Here is a 15,815-nt window from a genome sequence, read left to right as displayed (position 1 = left end):
CTACAAAACCCATCTCTACAACCTAAACCTACACCCATCCTCTCAAATCAAACACTCATCCTTTCATATCAACTCATCTCAAACCTTCATTTCCACCCACTTTGACACATGGTATCATCTCCCTCACCCTCCCAAAATATCATCAACCACCCCTTTAAATCCTCCATTCTCTTAAACCAAGTACCATTTAATCACAACCACCATCTTAAACTCACCTCACCAAACACTCCACCCAAATGGGTTGGGTAGGATCCAAACCATTTGGGTCAAAACTCACCCATTTAACCTTCTTACACAAATACCCTTCAAACCTTATCAATTTACACATACCCCTCTCTTAAACCCTACACCATTCTACCACTTCTCATCATTTCACCCAACTTTACCCCTCAAAATAACTCCCAAAATTCTATAAATACCCACTCATTCTCAACTCTCAATACCTAATGAAAAATTAAGAAAAACACCTCCTAAAAACTCTCTCAACTCTCTACTCTTACTCTACTCTCAACTCATCTCACAACTCTCAACTCTCAACCTTCTCTCAAACAAATCAAGTAAAGAAAAAGAAGTCAAGGAAAGTCAAAGGAAGTCAAGGAAGGAACAAGGTGGGTTTGGACAAAAGAACACCCCCCAACTCCCCTCTTCTACTCTCCCTTTCTCCACACATTTACACACACCACGATGATTTAAATCACCAAAGGGCCCCTTCTTCATAAGGGTGCCCTCAATGATTTGAACCAATATCGAAAGTCCCTCACACTTGAGGGCACACATCGAATTTTTTTTCGATTTCATTTTTTTTTTCATTTTAAAAGATCGAATTCGAGGTTACCACATTACGTGGATGGAGTAGGGTGCTTAACACCTTCCCTACTCCATAAATGGACCCCCTTACCTTTGAATCAAAGGTTGGACTATGCACCTTATCCTACGAGAGTCATCAAAAAATGTCAAAATGACATGTTTTTTCAAAAATATAAATTCGGGTGACCATTCACACTCATTTCCGAAAATGAATGGTGGCGACTCCAAAACACCCCAAAGTGGAGGGATGCTTCAAAATGATGAAAATCCCATGTCCACACTAGCGAATCTACATGGTGATTGCTATCTCGAAATATTCTGGAAATCTTCATTTTTTCAAAATCGATCATCTCTTTTTGGACAAGTTCCACATATTTTGTCATTATGTCATCTTTTACTTGAAAGGTTCCTCCGCATTGTCTAACTATAAGTTGGGAGTCTGAGTAAACTTGTAATTCCTTGATCTTTAATTTTTGAGCCGTCTTCAACTTACCAAGCACTACCTCGTACTCCGCCTCATCATTTGATGCCCCAAACCCAAGTTTTACTATTTTCTCTAGTCGATCGTTGCTAGGGGTGACTAACACCATACCTGCTTTCGATCCATGAAAGTTTGCTAACCCATCCATGAATAGCCTCCAGCCTATCTCGGGGCTCATCGGGTCAATTACATTTTCTTCAAGTGGGGTTGTCTCTTCTTCTTCTCCCCAATAAGGGTCTTTTACAGGAAAATCAACAAGAAGCTCGATAACTACTTGACTATTTTGCGCGTTTCTTGGTTCGAAGATGAGGTCAAACTCTCCTAGTGCGACAGCCCACTTAGCTATCCTCTTAGACTTTTTGGCTCTACGTAATATCTCGCGTAGTGGATAGTCCATAATAATCCTGACCTTATGAGCTGGAAAGTAGGGTCTGAGCTTCTGGGTTGAATACACTAATGCGAGATCGATTTTCTTCGTTGGGCTGTATTTTTTATCTAAGGCTCCCAACGTCTTACTCACGAAATAGATAGGTAGGTTCTTCTTCCCTTTCGTTCTAAACATGATAGAACTAATTGCCGTAGGAGTTGCAACCAAATAAATTTCTAAAATTTCACCATCCTCTGGTTTGCACAGAACGGGAGGAGATCCAAGGTATGTCTTCATGTTCTGGAATGCCTTCTCGTATTCTTTTGACCATACGAACTATTTCCTTTTTTCAACAATGAAAATAGGGGTCTACATTTATCTAACAATCTTGACACGAACCTACTGAATGTGGTTATTCGCCCTACCAATTTCTATACTTACTTTATATTGGTCGATGAAGTCATTTATGTCAGCGCCCTTATCTGATCTGGGTTCGCTTCTATTCCCCTTCTTGTGACCATGTACCTAGAAACTTTTTAGAAGATACTGCGAACGCACACTTCTTCGAGTTAAGGCGCATCTTGAACTCTTTTACCAGCATATCATCGATGTAAACCTTCATTGTGTCCCCTAGTTTATCTTCAAACATCTTCGTGACTAGCTTTGGTATGTAGCCCCAACATTTTTGAATCCGAACGACATTATAGTGTCGTAGAATAGTCCTTGCTCAATGATAAAGGCAATTTTATCATGATCCTCGGAAACCAACAAGATCTAATTATAACCCGAGTACCCATCCATAAATGAGAGCCTCCCATGTCCTATCGTATGATCGATCCTCATAAGTAGAAATCTGTCCTTTAGACATGCCTGATTTAGATCAGTAAAATCGATATAGACTCTTACCTGACCATCCTTCTTTGGTACCGTAACTATGTTTGCGATCCATGTTGGGAACTGTACTTCTCTTATAAACCCAGCCTTCAAAAGCTTTGTCGTCTCCTCATTTACAACTTGTTTTAACCTTGGCGCTAACCTCCGAGGTTTCTGCTAGACGGGTTGGACGTTTGGGTCCACATGCAACTGGTGGCTTAGTATTTATGGGTCGATACTAGGCATATCCTCAAATGACCAGGCAAAACATCCTTATTCTTTTTTAAGAATTTAACCATACTGTTTGACTCATCCTTCTTCATTTTCAACCCAATGAAGGTTTGGTGCAACCATCCTTTCCCAAATCAACCTCTACTACCTGTTTTACTGCTATCACCCGACCTGGTTGTTGGGTATTATGTAATTGTTATTGCTCATCAGAGCCGGCGAAGTTAATTTTCACCTTCTCAATCTTTTCCCGATGTTATTTCTTCCTTCCATCTTTTATCGCGTAGGAAAAACATTGTCAAGCCATAGACTGATCTCCTCAAATTTTCATGGGTCCCTACAGGGTTGGGAAATGCAAAATTTGATGGAATGTAGAGGGTACAGCCTGCATCACATTGATCCACCTCCTTTTGAGGATGGCATTATACACTGAGTCATAATTGACTACTGTAGACACCCCATTTTTGCATCCGCCTGATTAATCAACTCGTCAACCCGATTGCAATGATTCCCAATGATGGATGTGTATTCCATTGCTTTATTTTGTTATCAGATATGTTTCAGAAATCCGGATGAGGTATCTCGAACTGACAAAACTTAGAAACCACGCTACGCTAGGTAAATACGACCCCAGAAACATAGAAATCATCATCTTGCAAACCAAAAAGAAGCTTCACGATAAAAATCACTAAAAACTATCAAATTATCAAAATACCCCTAACCTCAAAACAACCCTAGAGCATACGTTACGCTTAGGAAAACTCATTCAAACACATAAACAACAAATCGAAACCAAATAAATCATTTCGCCAATTTTCACAGAATTCGACAAAATTACGAAAATGCCCCTCATAAAGTTCACGACCATTTCACACAAAAAATTTCATAAATAACACAAAATAATATTTCCATTGAATTCCTTACGAAAAATCGATTCTAAAACATCCTAGAACATTAAAAACCGACTTAAAACGTGAAAAGTCCTCTCCAGGGGCAAAACGGTAATTTCACAATTTTCATAATTAAAAAATTCGAAATTAATAAATAAACATTAAATAATTAAAGTGAAACATTAATGAAATTAATTTAAAATTTTGAACATAAAAAATCGATTAATCGGACTCTCAGGCAAAATTGTTGAGGGTTCGTGAGATATTTCTTTAAGGACCCCTCCATTTGGGGGTCCAAAGAATTAAATAAATAATGGAAGGGGGTTCTCCAAAAATTAAAAGTAAATCAAGCAAGACTAAAGTCAAGGTAGTAAAGTCAATTAAGTGAGACTGAAGTCAAAATTAAAGTCAATTAAGCAAGACTGAAGTCAAGATATTAAAAGTCAATCAATTAAGACTAAAGTCAAAACATTAAAAGTCAATCAAATAAGACCAAAAGTCATAATAGAATTCTAATTAAATAATAACTCTATCTAATAGAGTTCTAACTTAAAAACAATTCTACCTAAAACAATTCTAATTAAAACACAATTCTACCTAAAACAATTTTAACTAAAAAACAACTCTAATTAAAAGATCTCTAATTAAACACTAACTCTATCCAAATCACCCTAAAAAAAAATATCTATAAATAGAGGTGCTCACACCCTATTTTCGTATCAAATCATAAACCCTAAGAGAAGTAGGTCTAGAAGCTCCCCTAGCCCCCCATAAACCCTAGTTTTGGAGCCCCAACCCCTTACCTAACATCCCCCCTTCAATTTTAGTCTAGAAAACCCCTAAAATCCCTTCAAAAACACTCATAAATCCGTAACAAACTTGAAGAGTTCAGATTCAGAAACAAAGAGATACCTTGATCTAGGAGATCCGAAGTCAAATCCGGAGACAGAACGAAGCAAGGGAGTACAGTACAAGGAATTTTTTTTTGTCAGATCTGAGGGAGCAAAATCCTTGCTATCTGAAAGGTATGTATTTTTTTATATTTTATTTTTATCTAGGTTTTAGCAATGTAATTTACTGGGAAGTTAGTAGAGACCGACTTTGGCCGGGCGGGGTTGTGCCTAACACCTTCCAACCCCGTAACATGATCCCCGAATTCGGATTTTTTGTGGTAGATTAGTTCTTTTTATCTATGTTAGAGTCAGTTTAGTTCCTAGACCACAACAACTAGGTGGCAACTCCCAAACCTCAAGATTCAAAAGTGGATCCGCGCACCCCGCGGATAGAGGGCGCTTTCAGTGGCGACTCCACTGGGGACTATTGAGGATCAAACTTGAAAAACCCCAAGTATGGGAGCATTGCCAAGATGACCTAGTTTTTTTTTATTTAGTTGGATTTATTTTATTTATTTTTTCTTTTATTTATTTTTTTATCTTAATTGTAGATGATTTTGGGTATTGCATTTTTTTTTCCAATTAAGGATCACTTTTTGATGACTCCTAAATAATGAAATTCAAATTAACCTATGAAAATGATGGAATGATGGAGGTTGGACAGAAATATTAAAACGTTTTTAGAGAATATTCTAGCGAGAATTAAGTCTGGGAGCCTGTTAATAAAATATAGATCTCGTCGAGTAGATTAATTTAGAATCTAAGTTCACTCAATTTCGTTATCGGAAGCCTTAGATATCATCGATGCAAGATCAATCTGTAAATCTGAAATTATTTCTGAATAAAGTTGGTACAGCAACGTTAAAACTTTTTACAGAATATTCTAGTGAGAACTAAGTCTGGGAACCTCTTAATAAAACGTAGATCTCGTCGACTAGATTAATTTAGAATCTGATTCACTCAATTTCGTTATCGGAAGCCTTAGATATCATCGATGCAAGTTCAATCTGTAAATCTGGAATTATTTCTGATGAAAGTTGGGACAGCAACGTTAAAACTTTTTACAGAATATTCTAGTAAGAATTAAGTCTGGGAACCTGTTAATAAAATGTAGATCTCATCGATTAGATTAATTTAGAATCTGAGTTCACTCAATTTCGTTATCGGAAGCCTTAGATATCATCGATGCAAGTTCAATCTGTAAATCTGAAATTATTTTGAATGAAAGTTGGGACAGCAACGTTAAAACTTTTTACAGAACATTCTGGTGAGAATTAAGTCTAGGCACCTATTAATAAAATGTAGATCTCATCTAGTAGATTAATTTAGAACTTGAGTTCACTGATTTCGTTATCGGGAGCCTTAGATATCATCGATGCAAGTTCAGATTATATTTTCCTAATTTACAGAAAATCTGAATTTATCTAATGTTGGCACAATTAATGTTCTTGAGAGTGAGCTCATCTCAACCATTGTCATTCTATCATCAATGTAACACCTATTGGAATCTCGATTTATTTTGGATCACCCAAAAGTGATCATTGATTGGACCTTAAAAATTATAAAAATTATGCCTATTGCAATGTTTGTTTGATCATTATCATATGCCATATTTATTGATTAATTTACCATGATCTTGCTTGAAATACATGATTGATGTTGATCGTAATGTTAATGTGCTTATGTGATGGGAATAATGTGATCTTAATTGAATATTCATATAATTTAAATGATTTTGATTTTGATTAAATGTATGATTGGTTTGATTGGATCCATGGGCCCATTTGTTTGAAAAAGGTCCCGGGCACATCCCACCCTGTTTTGCACACACCACATGCACGTTTACTGTTTTACTCACTCACACGTCCCATTTAGCCAACATGGCACTAGTGCGTGGCCCGGTCTCTTCGGAGATGCGACGTCATTCATGAAATCCACAACTCCAGTCACGTACCTTAGGGTATATCAAACTGGGGGCATCAATACCATCTGATCAGGTGATTCTGAGAAGTATGTTGATGCACCCAGGCTGGAGCGACCTGAGCCTTTGACCTATTGTAAGCCACACAGTCACATGTCCCGATTGCCAACTTAGTACTAGTACGTGGTCGGTCCCCTCGTGGGATGCCAAACCATTTATGAAAACTACAACTCTTGACTCGTACCCGTAGGTATAAAAGATAGTCTAAGTATATCAATTGCACTTCTTGGTCAAAACCGGTGCCTAAGCAAGATCTTGCCCCGATGTACCCTACTGTATGAGGGGGATAGACTACGTCTATTCTAGATGAGAGGTATTTAAGTGGGCCCTTGCTCAACATTGTGCGCCACCTTTCAACTGGAGATCAAACTGGCTGTTTTTGGCTTCAGAGAAGTGAGTTGAGGTTTTAGATTATCACCTATACGGTATATCAAACCAAGTCACCACGTATCGAGAGGTATATAGGTGTGCTTGGGCAAGGGTGGCCAGATAAAAATGCATTGCACGTAGTAAACCTAGAGTCTAGAAGCCTTCCTATAGGTCACGACCCGAATTGACTATGGGTGTTCCCGGGTTGTTTTATTCAATCCAACCAACAGGTAGGTGGGCAGACCGATCCAGAATAATCAAACAAAACCCACAATATCGGTCCTACCCAATCGGTGAAATGTACTGATTAATTTGAACTAATTAAACCAGTTGGCCCAATTGACAAATGGATCAAACTGATCAATACCAAATCAGGTGGACTAATTGGTTTCACTTTTAAAGATCCAGACTACTTTGTATAGAAAGATTCGATCTTAGGATCAAATTAGTTTGTCTGATAAAAGGTTCAATCCCAATTAGGGGTAGACCCGCGTTTAATCTTTCTCACTTTCTTGGTCACTATAACTTATAGTGTATTGGATTCAATATTTTCCACTGGACTTGGGCTATTCTATATCGAAAATTTAATCATGTGGTTAAGAGTCAAACTTTTAGAGTCAATGGTTAACTTGATTTACTTCCAATCAGGTGATAATTGGTCCTAAACGTTCTAAACCCTCATCTGTGTCATTTTGGGTCCTTTAAAAAAGAGTCATTTAGTCAAAGTACCAATGTTAAGTTCAAGTAGTCCATCCACCCAGAAGAACCTTCTCCTTTGTAGATAATTGTCCCTGAGTTTTCTTTGAGTTTCAATCCAGTTTTTGTCAACTTTAAATCCAGTTAGTTGTTTCAATTACGTTAGTCTTTATCAACTTTCAAGTTTTAGTTGAGTTTGTCAGTCTATGTTTTTCAATTCCAATAAAATATAGAAGCTTTTGATTATCATGCGTGTAATAATGATTTGAGCATAATATCTAACATGAGGATTGACTTAAAGCTCACTAATCAAGCTCGATAAATATTTGAATTAAAGAGTACACTCAAGAAGTGCAAATTGGTGATACATTATCCTCAGGAGAACATGAGAGAATAGTAAACTTACTTGAAAAATTCAACAACGTTCTTACATGGTCTCTGGATAGATTGTATCAAAATAGATCAAGGCATAAAGTCGAGAGTGATTTCAAAGTAAAAAATTATTGGTGAAAAATGATATAGCTGAAAGCATCGACAAAGACGCTAAGACCTACAAGTGGATCTACCATGTTTTTCACTCAAAAGAGGAGAGCTTTCATTCATAAGAGAATAAAAGATTATCTCGAAGTTTTAGCAGAGTTGAATAGTTAGAAAACTCGATCATACTCGATTTCACAAAAGAAGACTGAAGAATATTCATTCTCAAAAGAAGACTTAAGAATATTCATTCTAAAAGAAGACCTTACTCGACAGAGCAATCCAGATATCGAATTCTTGAAACTTTGACCAAGTTAAGCTGCATTCATTAAATGAGGCCTTTTTTGGTCGAACCATTTTCCTGTCTTACCAAAAAAAAGAAAACCTTCTTTAGCCCTTGCAGCCTCTAAAAAAATCAAATAGCCTATTTCTTTCTAAACCACACCAACCAACCTTGGGAGGGAATCTTATATGAACTACGTTTTGACCTGATCCCAAAGAAAAAAAAAATATTTGGGGTACGTAGGCAACCTGAGAAGTTACTTCAGGCCCGGTCATGAAAAAAAATGTATTCTCTTAAGGAAAGTATTATCCAAAAGGAAAATCCCCTATTGAAATGTTCAAAAGAAAAGAATGCCAAACTAGGGGCATTAAAGAAAAAAAGATCAAAGAATTGATAAAAAGAATGCCAAACTAGGGGAATTTAGAAAAAATCAAAATAATTACAGAAAAGAGAGAATATCAAACTAGGGGCATTTTGGAAAATTGAGCCTTATATCTTTTCTTTCTAAACCATATCCTAAGCCCACCTATTAAGTCCTCCTAAATGCTAATTGACTCGGTAAGGTGCAGGGAAACAAGAAGTTGTCGAGTTGGTTATTCAAATCATCAAGAAAAAAACAGAGAGCCCGCTAAGTCGAAAACCTGAAAAGGCGACTTAGGCAAAATTTAGGGCATAACCATAAAAAAGAAAGCCTGCTAGGTTGAAAACCTGAAAAGGCGACCTAGGCAAAAATCAAGGCATCATCAGAAAAAGAAAAATAAAGCCCGCTAGATTGAAAACCTGAAGAGGCGATCTAGGCAAAAATTAGGGCATCATCAATGGGAGGAAAGGTCCCATCAAGAAGAAAAATTCAGAAGGAAGCTGTTGTGTGAAGCTAGAAAATGCAGAACCATTCAAGCCACAATATTCATTTTTCAGCCAAGAGCTCACATCCGACAAAGACAATATTGAAGTCGAAAAAATCAGAAGTCATCTTGAACATTGTAGGATCTTCAAAAGTATGTTTACTTGTTCAAGTGTTCGCTAATGGAAGATGTAGAATCATCAACCACTTTGAAGAGGAAGATCTTTTATTCTAATATGATTTTTAAGTCCAGCTCAAGCATTTTTCAAAAGAAATTCGAAAGAAATGATCAATTCTTTATTGCACATATGATAATCTTAAGAGTCTTAAATTTAAGAGAATGTCAGTTCTTCTATCTATCATACATCAGAGTCCATATTTTTCAAGCGTAATCCATTCCATCAGTCTCGTAGTCAAGTCCCAATTAAAGCCAACCTTGAAACTAGGGGCATTTTTGAAGGTCATTTAATTCCAAAGTTTTTGTTCTTAATCACATGATAAAGAAAATCATACAAAAGCTTAAAAGTCCGGCGAAGCCCAATGATAATTATGAATCCAGATGCATGATAAGCCAATAAAGGCCTGATCTTTCAAATTTGAGCTCGATTTTGAATCATATAATCAATTAATAGGATTGTTTAAGTTCCTATAAATCTAAGCTCAAGAAACGTGACTTAGTAAATTCGAGTCTGAGAAACGAACTCCAACTTTTTGAATCATAGAATGAATAGACTTTTTGAAGTGCCTACAAACCTAAGTTCGAGTCCGAGAAACGAGACTCCAACTTGTTGAATCATAGAATGAATAGGCTTTTTGAAGTGCCTACAAACCTAAGTTCGAGTCCGAGAAACGAGATCCAACTTTTTGAATCATAGAATGAATAGGCTTTTTGAAGTGCCTACAAACCTAAGTTCGAGTCCGAGAAACGAGACTCCAACTTTTTGAACCATAGAATGAATAGACTTTTTTGAAGTGCCTATAAACCTAAGTTCGAGTCTGAGAAACGAGACTCCAACTTTTTGAATCATAGAATGAATAGGCTTTTTGAAGTGCCTATAAACCTAAGTTCGAGTCCGAGAAACGAGACTCCAACTTTTTGAATCATAGAATGAGTAGGCTTTTTGAAGTGCCTATAAACCTAAGTTCGAGTCCAAGAAACGAGACTCCAACTTTTCGAATCATAGAATGAATGGGCTTTTTGAAGTGCCTCTAAACCTTAGTCGGAGTCCGAGAAACGAGACTCCAGCTTTGTTTGAATCATATTGAATTAACAAGATTATTTAAGTCCTTTAGCCCGAGAAGCGTGGTTACAATAGGTTCGAATTCGATAAATGAAACTCATTTTTTTGAACCCTAAAAAAGAATTTCAAATAGGATTTAATGAAGTTCCTACAATGTTATGACTCTAATTACCACATTGTTAAACCTTGCCATAATTGTTTTCATTGCATAAGTGCATTTCAATTTTGAATCATTATTGTCAGTGAGAGAAGATCTCTGGGACCTGACACATTTTTACTCAGTTTCACACAGTACACACACTCACACTTGCACTTTTTAGTCAAGGAGAATTCTTTAAAATTCAAGGATCTGACACTGTCAGTGAAAGCTCACGCTTGAGGACCTGACAACATTTTTGTTCGGGGAGAGTTTTACGCTCAAGGATCCGAACGCCCTGACGAATTGCTAAATCAGGCTGAAAAATGAACTGTCATTAGCTTTGGCATTCAGATATCGCACTATCTACCAAAATAGATTTGCTATCTAGTTTGCTTCAACCCTCTGCCAAGAGGGGCATCTGTAGACACCCCATTTTTGCATCCGCCTGATTAATCAACTCGTCAACCCGATTGCAATGATTCCCAATGATGGATGTGTATTCCATTGCTTTATTTTGTTACCAGATATGTTTCAGAAATCCGGATGAGGTATCTCGAACTGACAAAACTTAGAAACCACGCTACGCTAGGTAAATACGACCCCAGAAACATAGAAATCATCATCTTGCAAACCAAAAAGAAGCTTCACGATAAAAATCACTAAAAACTATCAAATTACCAAAATACCCCTAACCTCAAAACAACCCTAGAGCCTACGTTACGCTTAGGAAAACTCATTCAACACATAAACAACAAATCGAAACCAAATAAATCATTTCGCCAATTTTCACAGAATTCGACAAAATTACGAAAATGCCCCTCATAAAGTTCACGACATTTCACACAAAAAATTTCATAAATAACACAAAATAATATTTCCATTGAATTCCTTACGAAAAATCGATTCTAAAACATCCTAGAACATTAAAAACCGACTTAAAACGTGAAAAGTCCTCTCCAGGGGCAAAACGGTAATTTCACAATTTTCATAATTAAAAAATTCGAAATTAATAAATAAAACATTAAATAATTAAAGTGAAACATTAATGAAATTAATTTAAAATTTTGAACATAAAAAATCGATTAATCGGACTCTCAGGCAAAATTGTTGAGGGTTCGTGAGATATTTCTTTAAGGACCCCTCCATTTGGGGGTCCAAAGAATTAAAGAATAATGGAAGGGGGTTCTCCAAAAATTAAAAGTAAATCAAGCAAGACTAAAGTCAAGGTAGTAAAGTCAATCAAGTGAGACTGAAGTCAAAATTAAAGTCAATTAAGCAAGACTGAAGTCAGATATTAAAAGTCAATCAATTAAGACTAAAGTCAAAACATTAAAAGTCAATCAAATAAGACCAAAAGTCATAATAGAATTCTAATTAAATAATAACTCTATCTAATAGAGTTCTAACTTAAAAACAATTCTACCTAAAACAATTCTAATTAAAACACAATTCTACCTAAAACAATTTTAACTAAAACACAACTCTAATTAAAAGATCTCTAATTAAACACTAACTCTATCCAAATCAACCCTAAAAAAAAATATCTATAAATAGAGGTGCTCACACCCTATTTTCGTATCAAATCATAAACCCTAAGAGAAGTAGGTCTAGAAGCTCCCCTAGCCCCCCATAAACCCTAGTTTTGGAGCCCCAACCCCTTACCTAACATCCCCCCTTCAATTTTAGTCTAGAAAACCCCTAAAATCCCTTCAAAAACACCATAAATCCGTAACAAACTTGAAGAGTTCAGATTCAGAAACAAAGAGAGATACCTTGATCTAGGAGATCCGAAGTCAAATCCGGAGACAGAACGAAGCAAGGGAGTACAGTACAAGGAATTTTTTTTGTCAGATCTGAGGGAGCAAAATCCTTGCTATCTGAAAGGTATGTATTTTTTTATATTTATTTTTATCTAGGTTTTAGCAATGTAATTTACTTGGGAAGTTAGTAGAGACCGACTTTGACCGGGCGGGGTTGGTGCCTAACACCTTCCAACCCCGTAACATGATCCCCGAATTCGGATTTTTTGTGGTAGATTAATTCTTTTTATCTATGTTAGAGTCAGTTTAGTTCCTAGACCACAACAACTAGGTGGCAACTCCCAAACCTCAAGATTCAAAAGTGGATCCGCGCACCCCGCGGATGGAGGGCGCTTTCAACTACGACGAATTTGGTCATGATAACATTGGGTCGGCTGATACAGGCAAGGTGATTTCTCTTGCGGGCGTTACTGAGCTTCCACTAAATCCGTAGATGCTGATCGCAGATCACTCTACCCCCCTTCCCCCCCCCCCCTCGAGCACCCCATACGATCGACAGCTGATAAGAATAGAATATCAACTGCGCTCCCTACATCGAGAGTATCCTCCTCAAATCTACCAGACCTACTTATAGGGTAATGACTAGAACGTCGTTGTGAGGGATGGACACCCCTTCCAAATCTTCAGGTTTGAAGACCGTTGCCTTGCTCCCCCAAATCGATTCTAGTACCCGAGCCACTATAACTCCTTCCATAACTTGATAGATTTTCCGATCATGCTGTGACTTCTTGACCTTTGAGTGATATGGAACCCCCTAATGCTCTGTCGATTGTTAGTTCAACAATTACTGTATTCACCATTCTCCGACCTTTATCCTCTTGAGTTGGAAATTTTCGTGGAAGCGAGGACAACAACTCTCATTTCCTCGGTTCCTCTATTGCTGTTGCTACGTACCTTTGGAACTTTTTTTATGGATCATATCCTGAATGACATGTTTCAACTTTCAACAACTGTCGGTTGGATGATCTTTCGTCATATGGTACTCACAATAAGGCATTCTCGGCTGCCCCCTATACTTCGGAGGGATTGGCTGAAAGCTCGGATCATCATGGATGTGCCTCAATATCTCAAAATGCCTCATTGTCAGTGGCGCCAGGACTCACTTCGAGTTCTATAAACTTCGACTCATTGTCTTCCTTGTTTTCTTCTTCTCCTACCCCGTGGCTACCTCATTTCTCTTTTTCCCCTAATCCAGGCTAACCAGAGGTACCGTGCTTACCATTACTACAACTTTTCAAGATCTGCTCTTCAAAGTTTTCTCTAAAGTAATGATTTTTTCGGCCACTACATAAAGGTCCTCCATCCTCTTTGGAGGGTTCGTTATTAGCTCCTCGTGCAACTTGGTTCCCAATATGATTGCGTTTACGTATGCCTAAACTACTATACCATCATCTGGGTTTTTGATCGAAAGAAGTTGGCTTCTGAACCGGGCCATGAAATCTCAGACACTCTCTTTCTCTTCTTGTCGCAAATAGAATAGAACATTGACCCTAACCTTCCTCTTTTTGTTATGGATATATTGGGCCATGAAGGTTTCCTCTAGTTGTTGAAAATTTTTGATCAACCTAGATTGGAGATCTGAAACCAAGAAAGTGCTCATGACTGAATGGTAGAGGGAAACAACTTGCATATCAGTGCATTGTCTCCCTAATGCAAAATCATCATGTTTCTGTAATGCCTTACATACTCCACGAGATCCCTTGTCCCGTCGAAAGAGTCAAATTTCGGCATGTGGAACTTCTTCGGTTGTACTGCATTTCTAATCGTAATAGAGAATTGGGAGGTTCTCAAGTCTCTGACGATCAATTGGGAAAGTCTCCAGACCTTTCCTCATTTTGCAGCGTCTTCTTCTCTATGTTTGAGCAGATCTTCTACTTCCCCTATAGTGAGGGGATTTGGTGGTGCGCATTGCTCCGTGGCGACTCGATTTCCTTCATTCCTTACCTCGGGATTGTGGTCCCCGGAATGTTAACCTCCTCTCTCAATTCTCCCATGGTTCCCCGATTCTTCTCCCCTTTGCTGTCTCAAGTACTCGTTCTCCCTCCTGAGTTCCCGTATTTCCTCTGACTGGCGGTCCAAATTTTGTTGCAAATCTCCTTTGATTTGTATTAACAACTTCTAAATGCCCAATGTAGGTAGATTGTCTTGCTCACCTTGGGCATGTACTTCCTTTATTACCCCAACTACTACTGCCAAGTTAGCAGTTTCTACAGCTCCCAAAGCACCCACCCTTGCCACCATTCTTCTACCGATATTCCTATTATTGGCCAAATTTACGTCATGTTTCTTCTTGTCATTCCCACGGACGGCTCCAATTGTGGAGGCCACTTTTGTGATGAATTGATAACGAAAGCTGCACCTCGACAATTTCCCAAGTCTTTAAAAGCGCACATTCACAATTGTTCTCCCGAATTGGCATTTTTTTCCTGAAAAACAGAACCTCTGATGCCAAAGTTAGATTTTTAGGAAGTTTTACAAAATTTCACATATTTTTTTCTATTAAGATCGCATACCTTTGTTATGTATTCATTCTTCTATTTATAGAGTGCCCTCTTTCCTCTTTTATTGTTTCCTTCTTATCTTCTTTCTTCCTTTGAAAAGGTAAATGTTCAACCCCTTGAAGTTAGAAGTTTTCCTAAGATATTGCGCTTGAATCTTGAGAATCCAGGGATCTATGCGTCTTATCTTCTGGGGTTATTATTCTTTCAGATCATACCCGACCTATGTTGGTTTGGAAGCGGGAACAACCGAACCATGCGAACCATTGGACATTCTTCCAACCCAATTTGCTTTCTCCTGTGGTTGAAGGATTTATTCCTCCACAATGGCTATAGAACCATGTGTTCAATGGTTAAGAAATGAGGGGATCAAGAGAGATAATGATTGGGTCTTCTCCACATTAGAGCTCTAATTTCTTCGTCTGCAAAAGAATTGGAGATGAAAAGTCATGTATGATGGTTAGTGGCAGCCATGTGTGATACATGTAGCGTGTGGAGGAAGTTTGTTGTGCACGTATGTGGTATCGAAAAAGTTGGCAACAACTTGTGCGTGTGCAGTATAGCGAACATGTGGAAAAAGCTTCCAGTATATGGGATTTTATTTGAAGAATGATATCGCCAAGACTTGGGTATTTACATTCAGGTTTATGTTGGAGACGTTCGAACATGCAAAAGGTTGTCATGCTAGACAATGACACTAAGGTCCAAAAGTAAGGTAAGGTATTGTTTACGCTCACACCTACTTAAAGTGGGATAATAATTAAAAGGCATTATTAGGTGCATCACATGTCCATCCATCTTTGGGGTGTGCAATGAAACTCCTATTGAAAAATCTAAGCAGGAGCATGAAAGGGTTAATTGAGGTTTGGATCGACTTCAATACTAGATCTTCACCCCCATTTTATCATATTCCTTGAAATCTTCTTTT

The sequence above is a fragment of the Akebia trifoliata genome, chromosome 10 (genome assembly GCF_017979445.1).
Source record: "Akebia trifoliata isolate Shusen 1 chromosome 10, ASM1797944v1, whole genome shotgun sequence".
Classification (NCBI taxonomy): domain Eukaryota; kingdom Viridiplantae; phylum Streptophyta; class Magnoliopsida; order Ranunculales; family Lardizabalaceae; genus Akebia; species Akebia trifoliata.
This window is presented reverse-complemented; position numbering follows the sequence as displayed.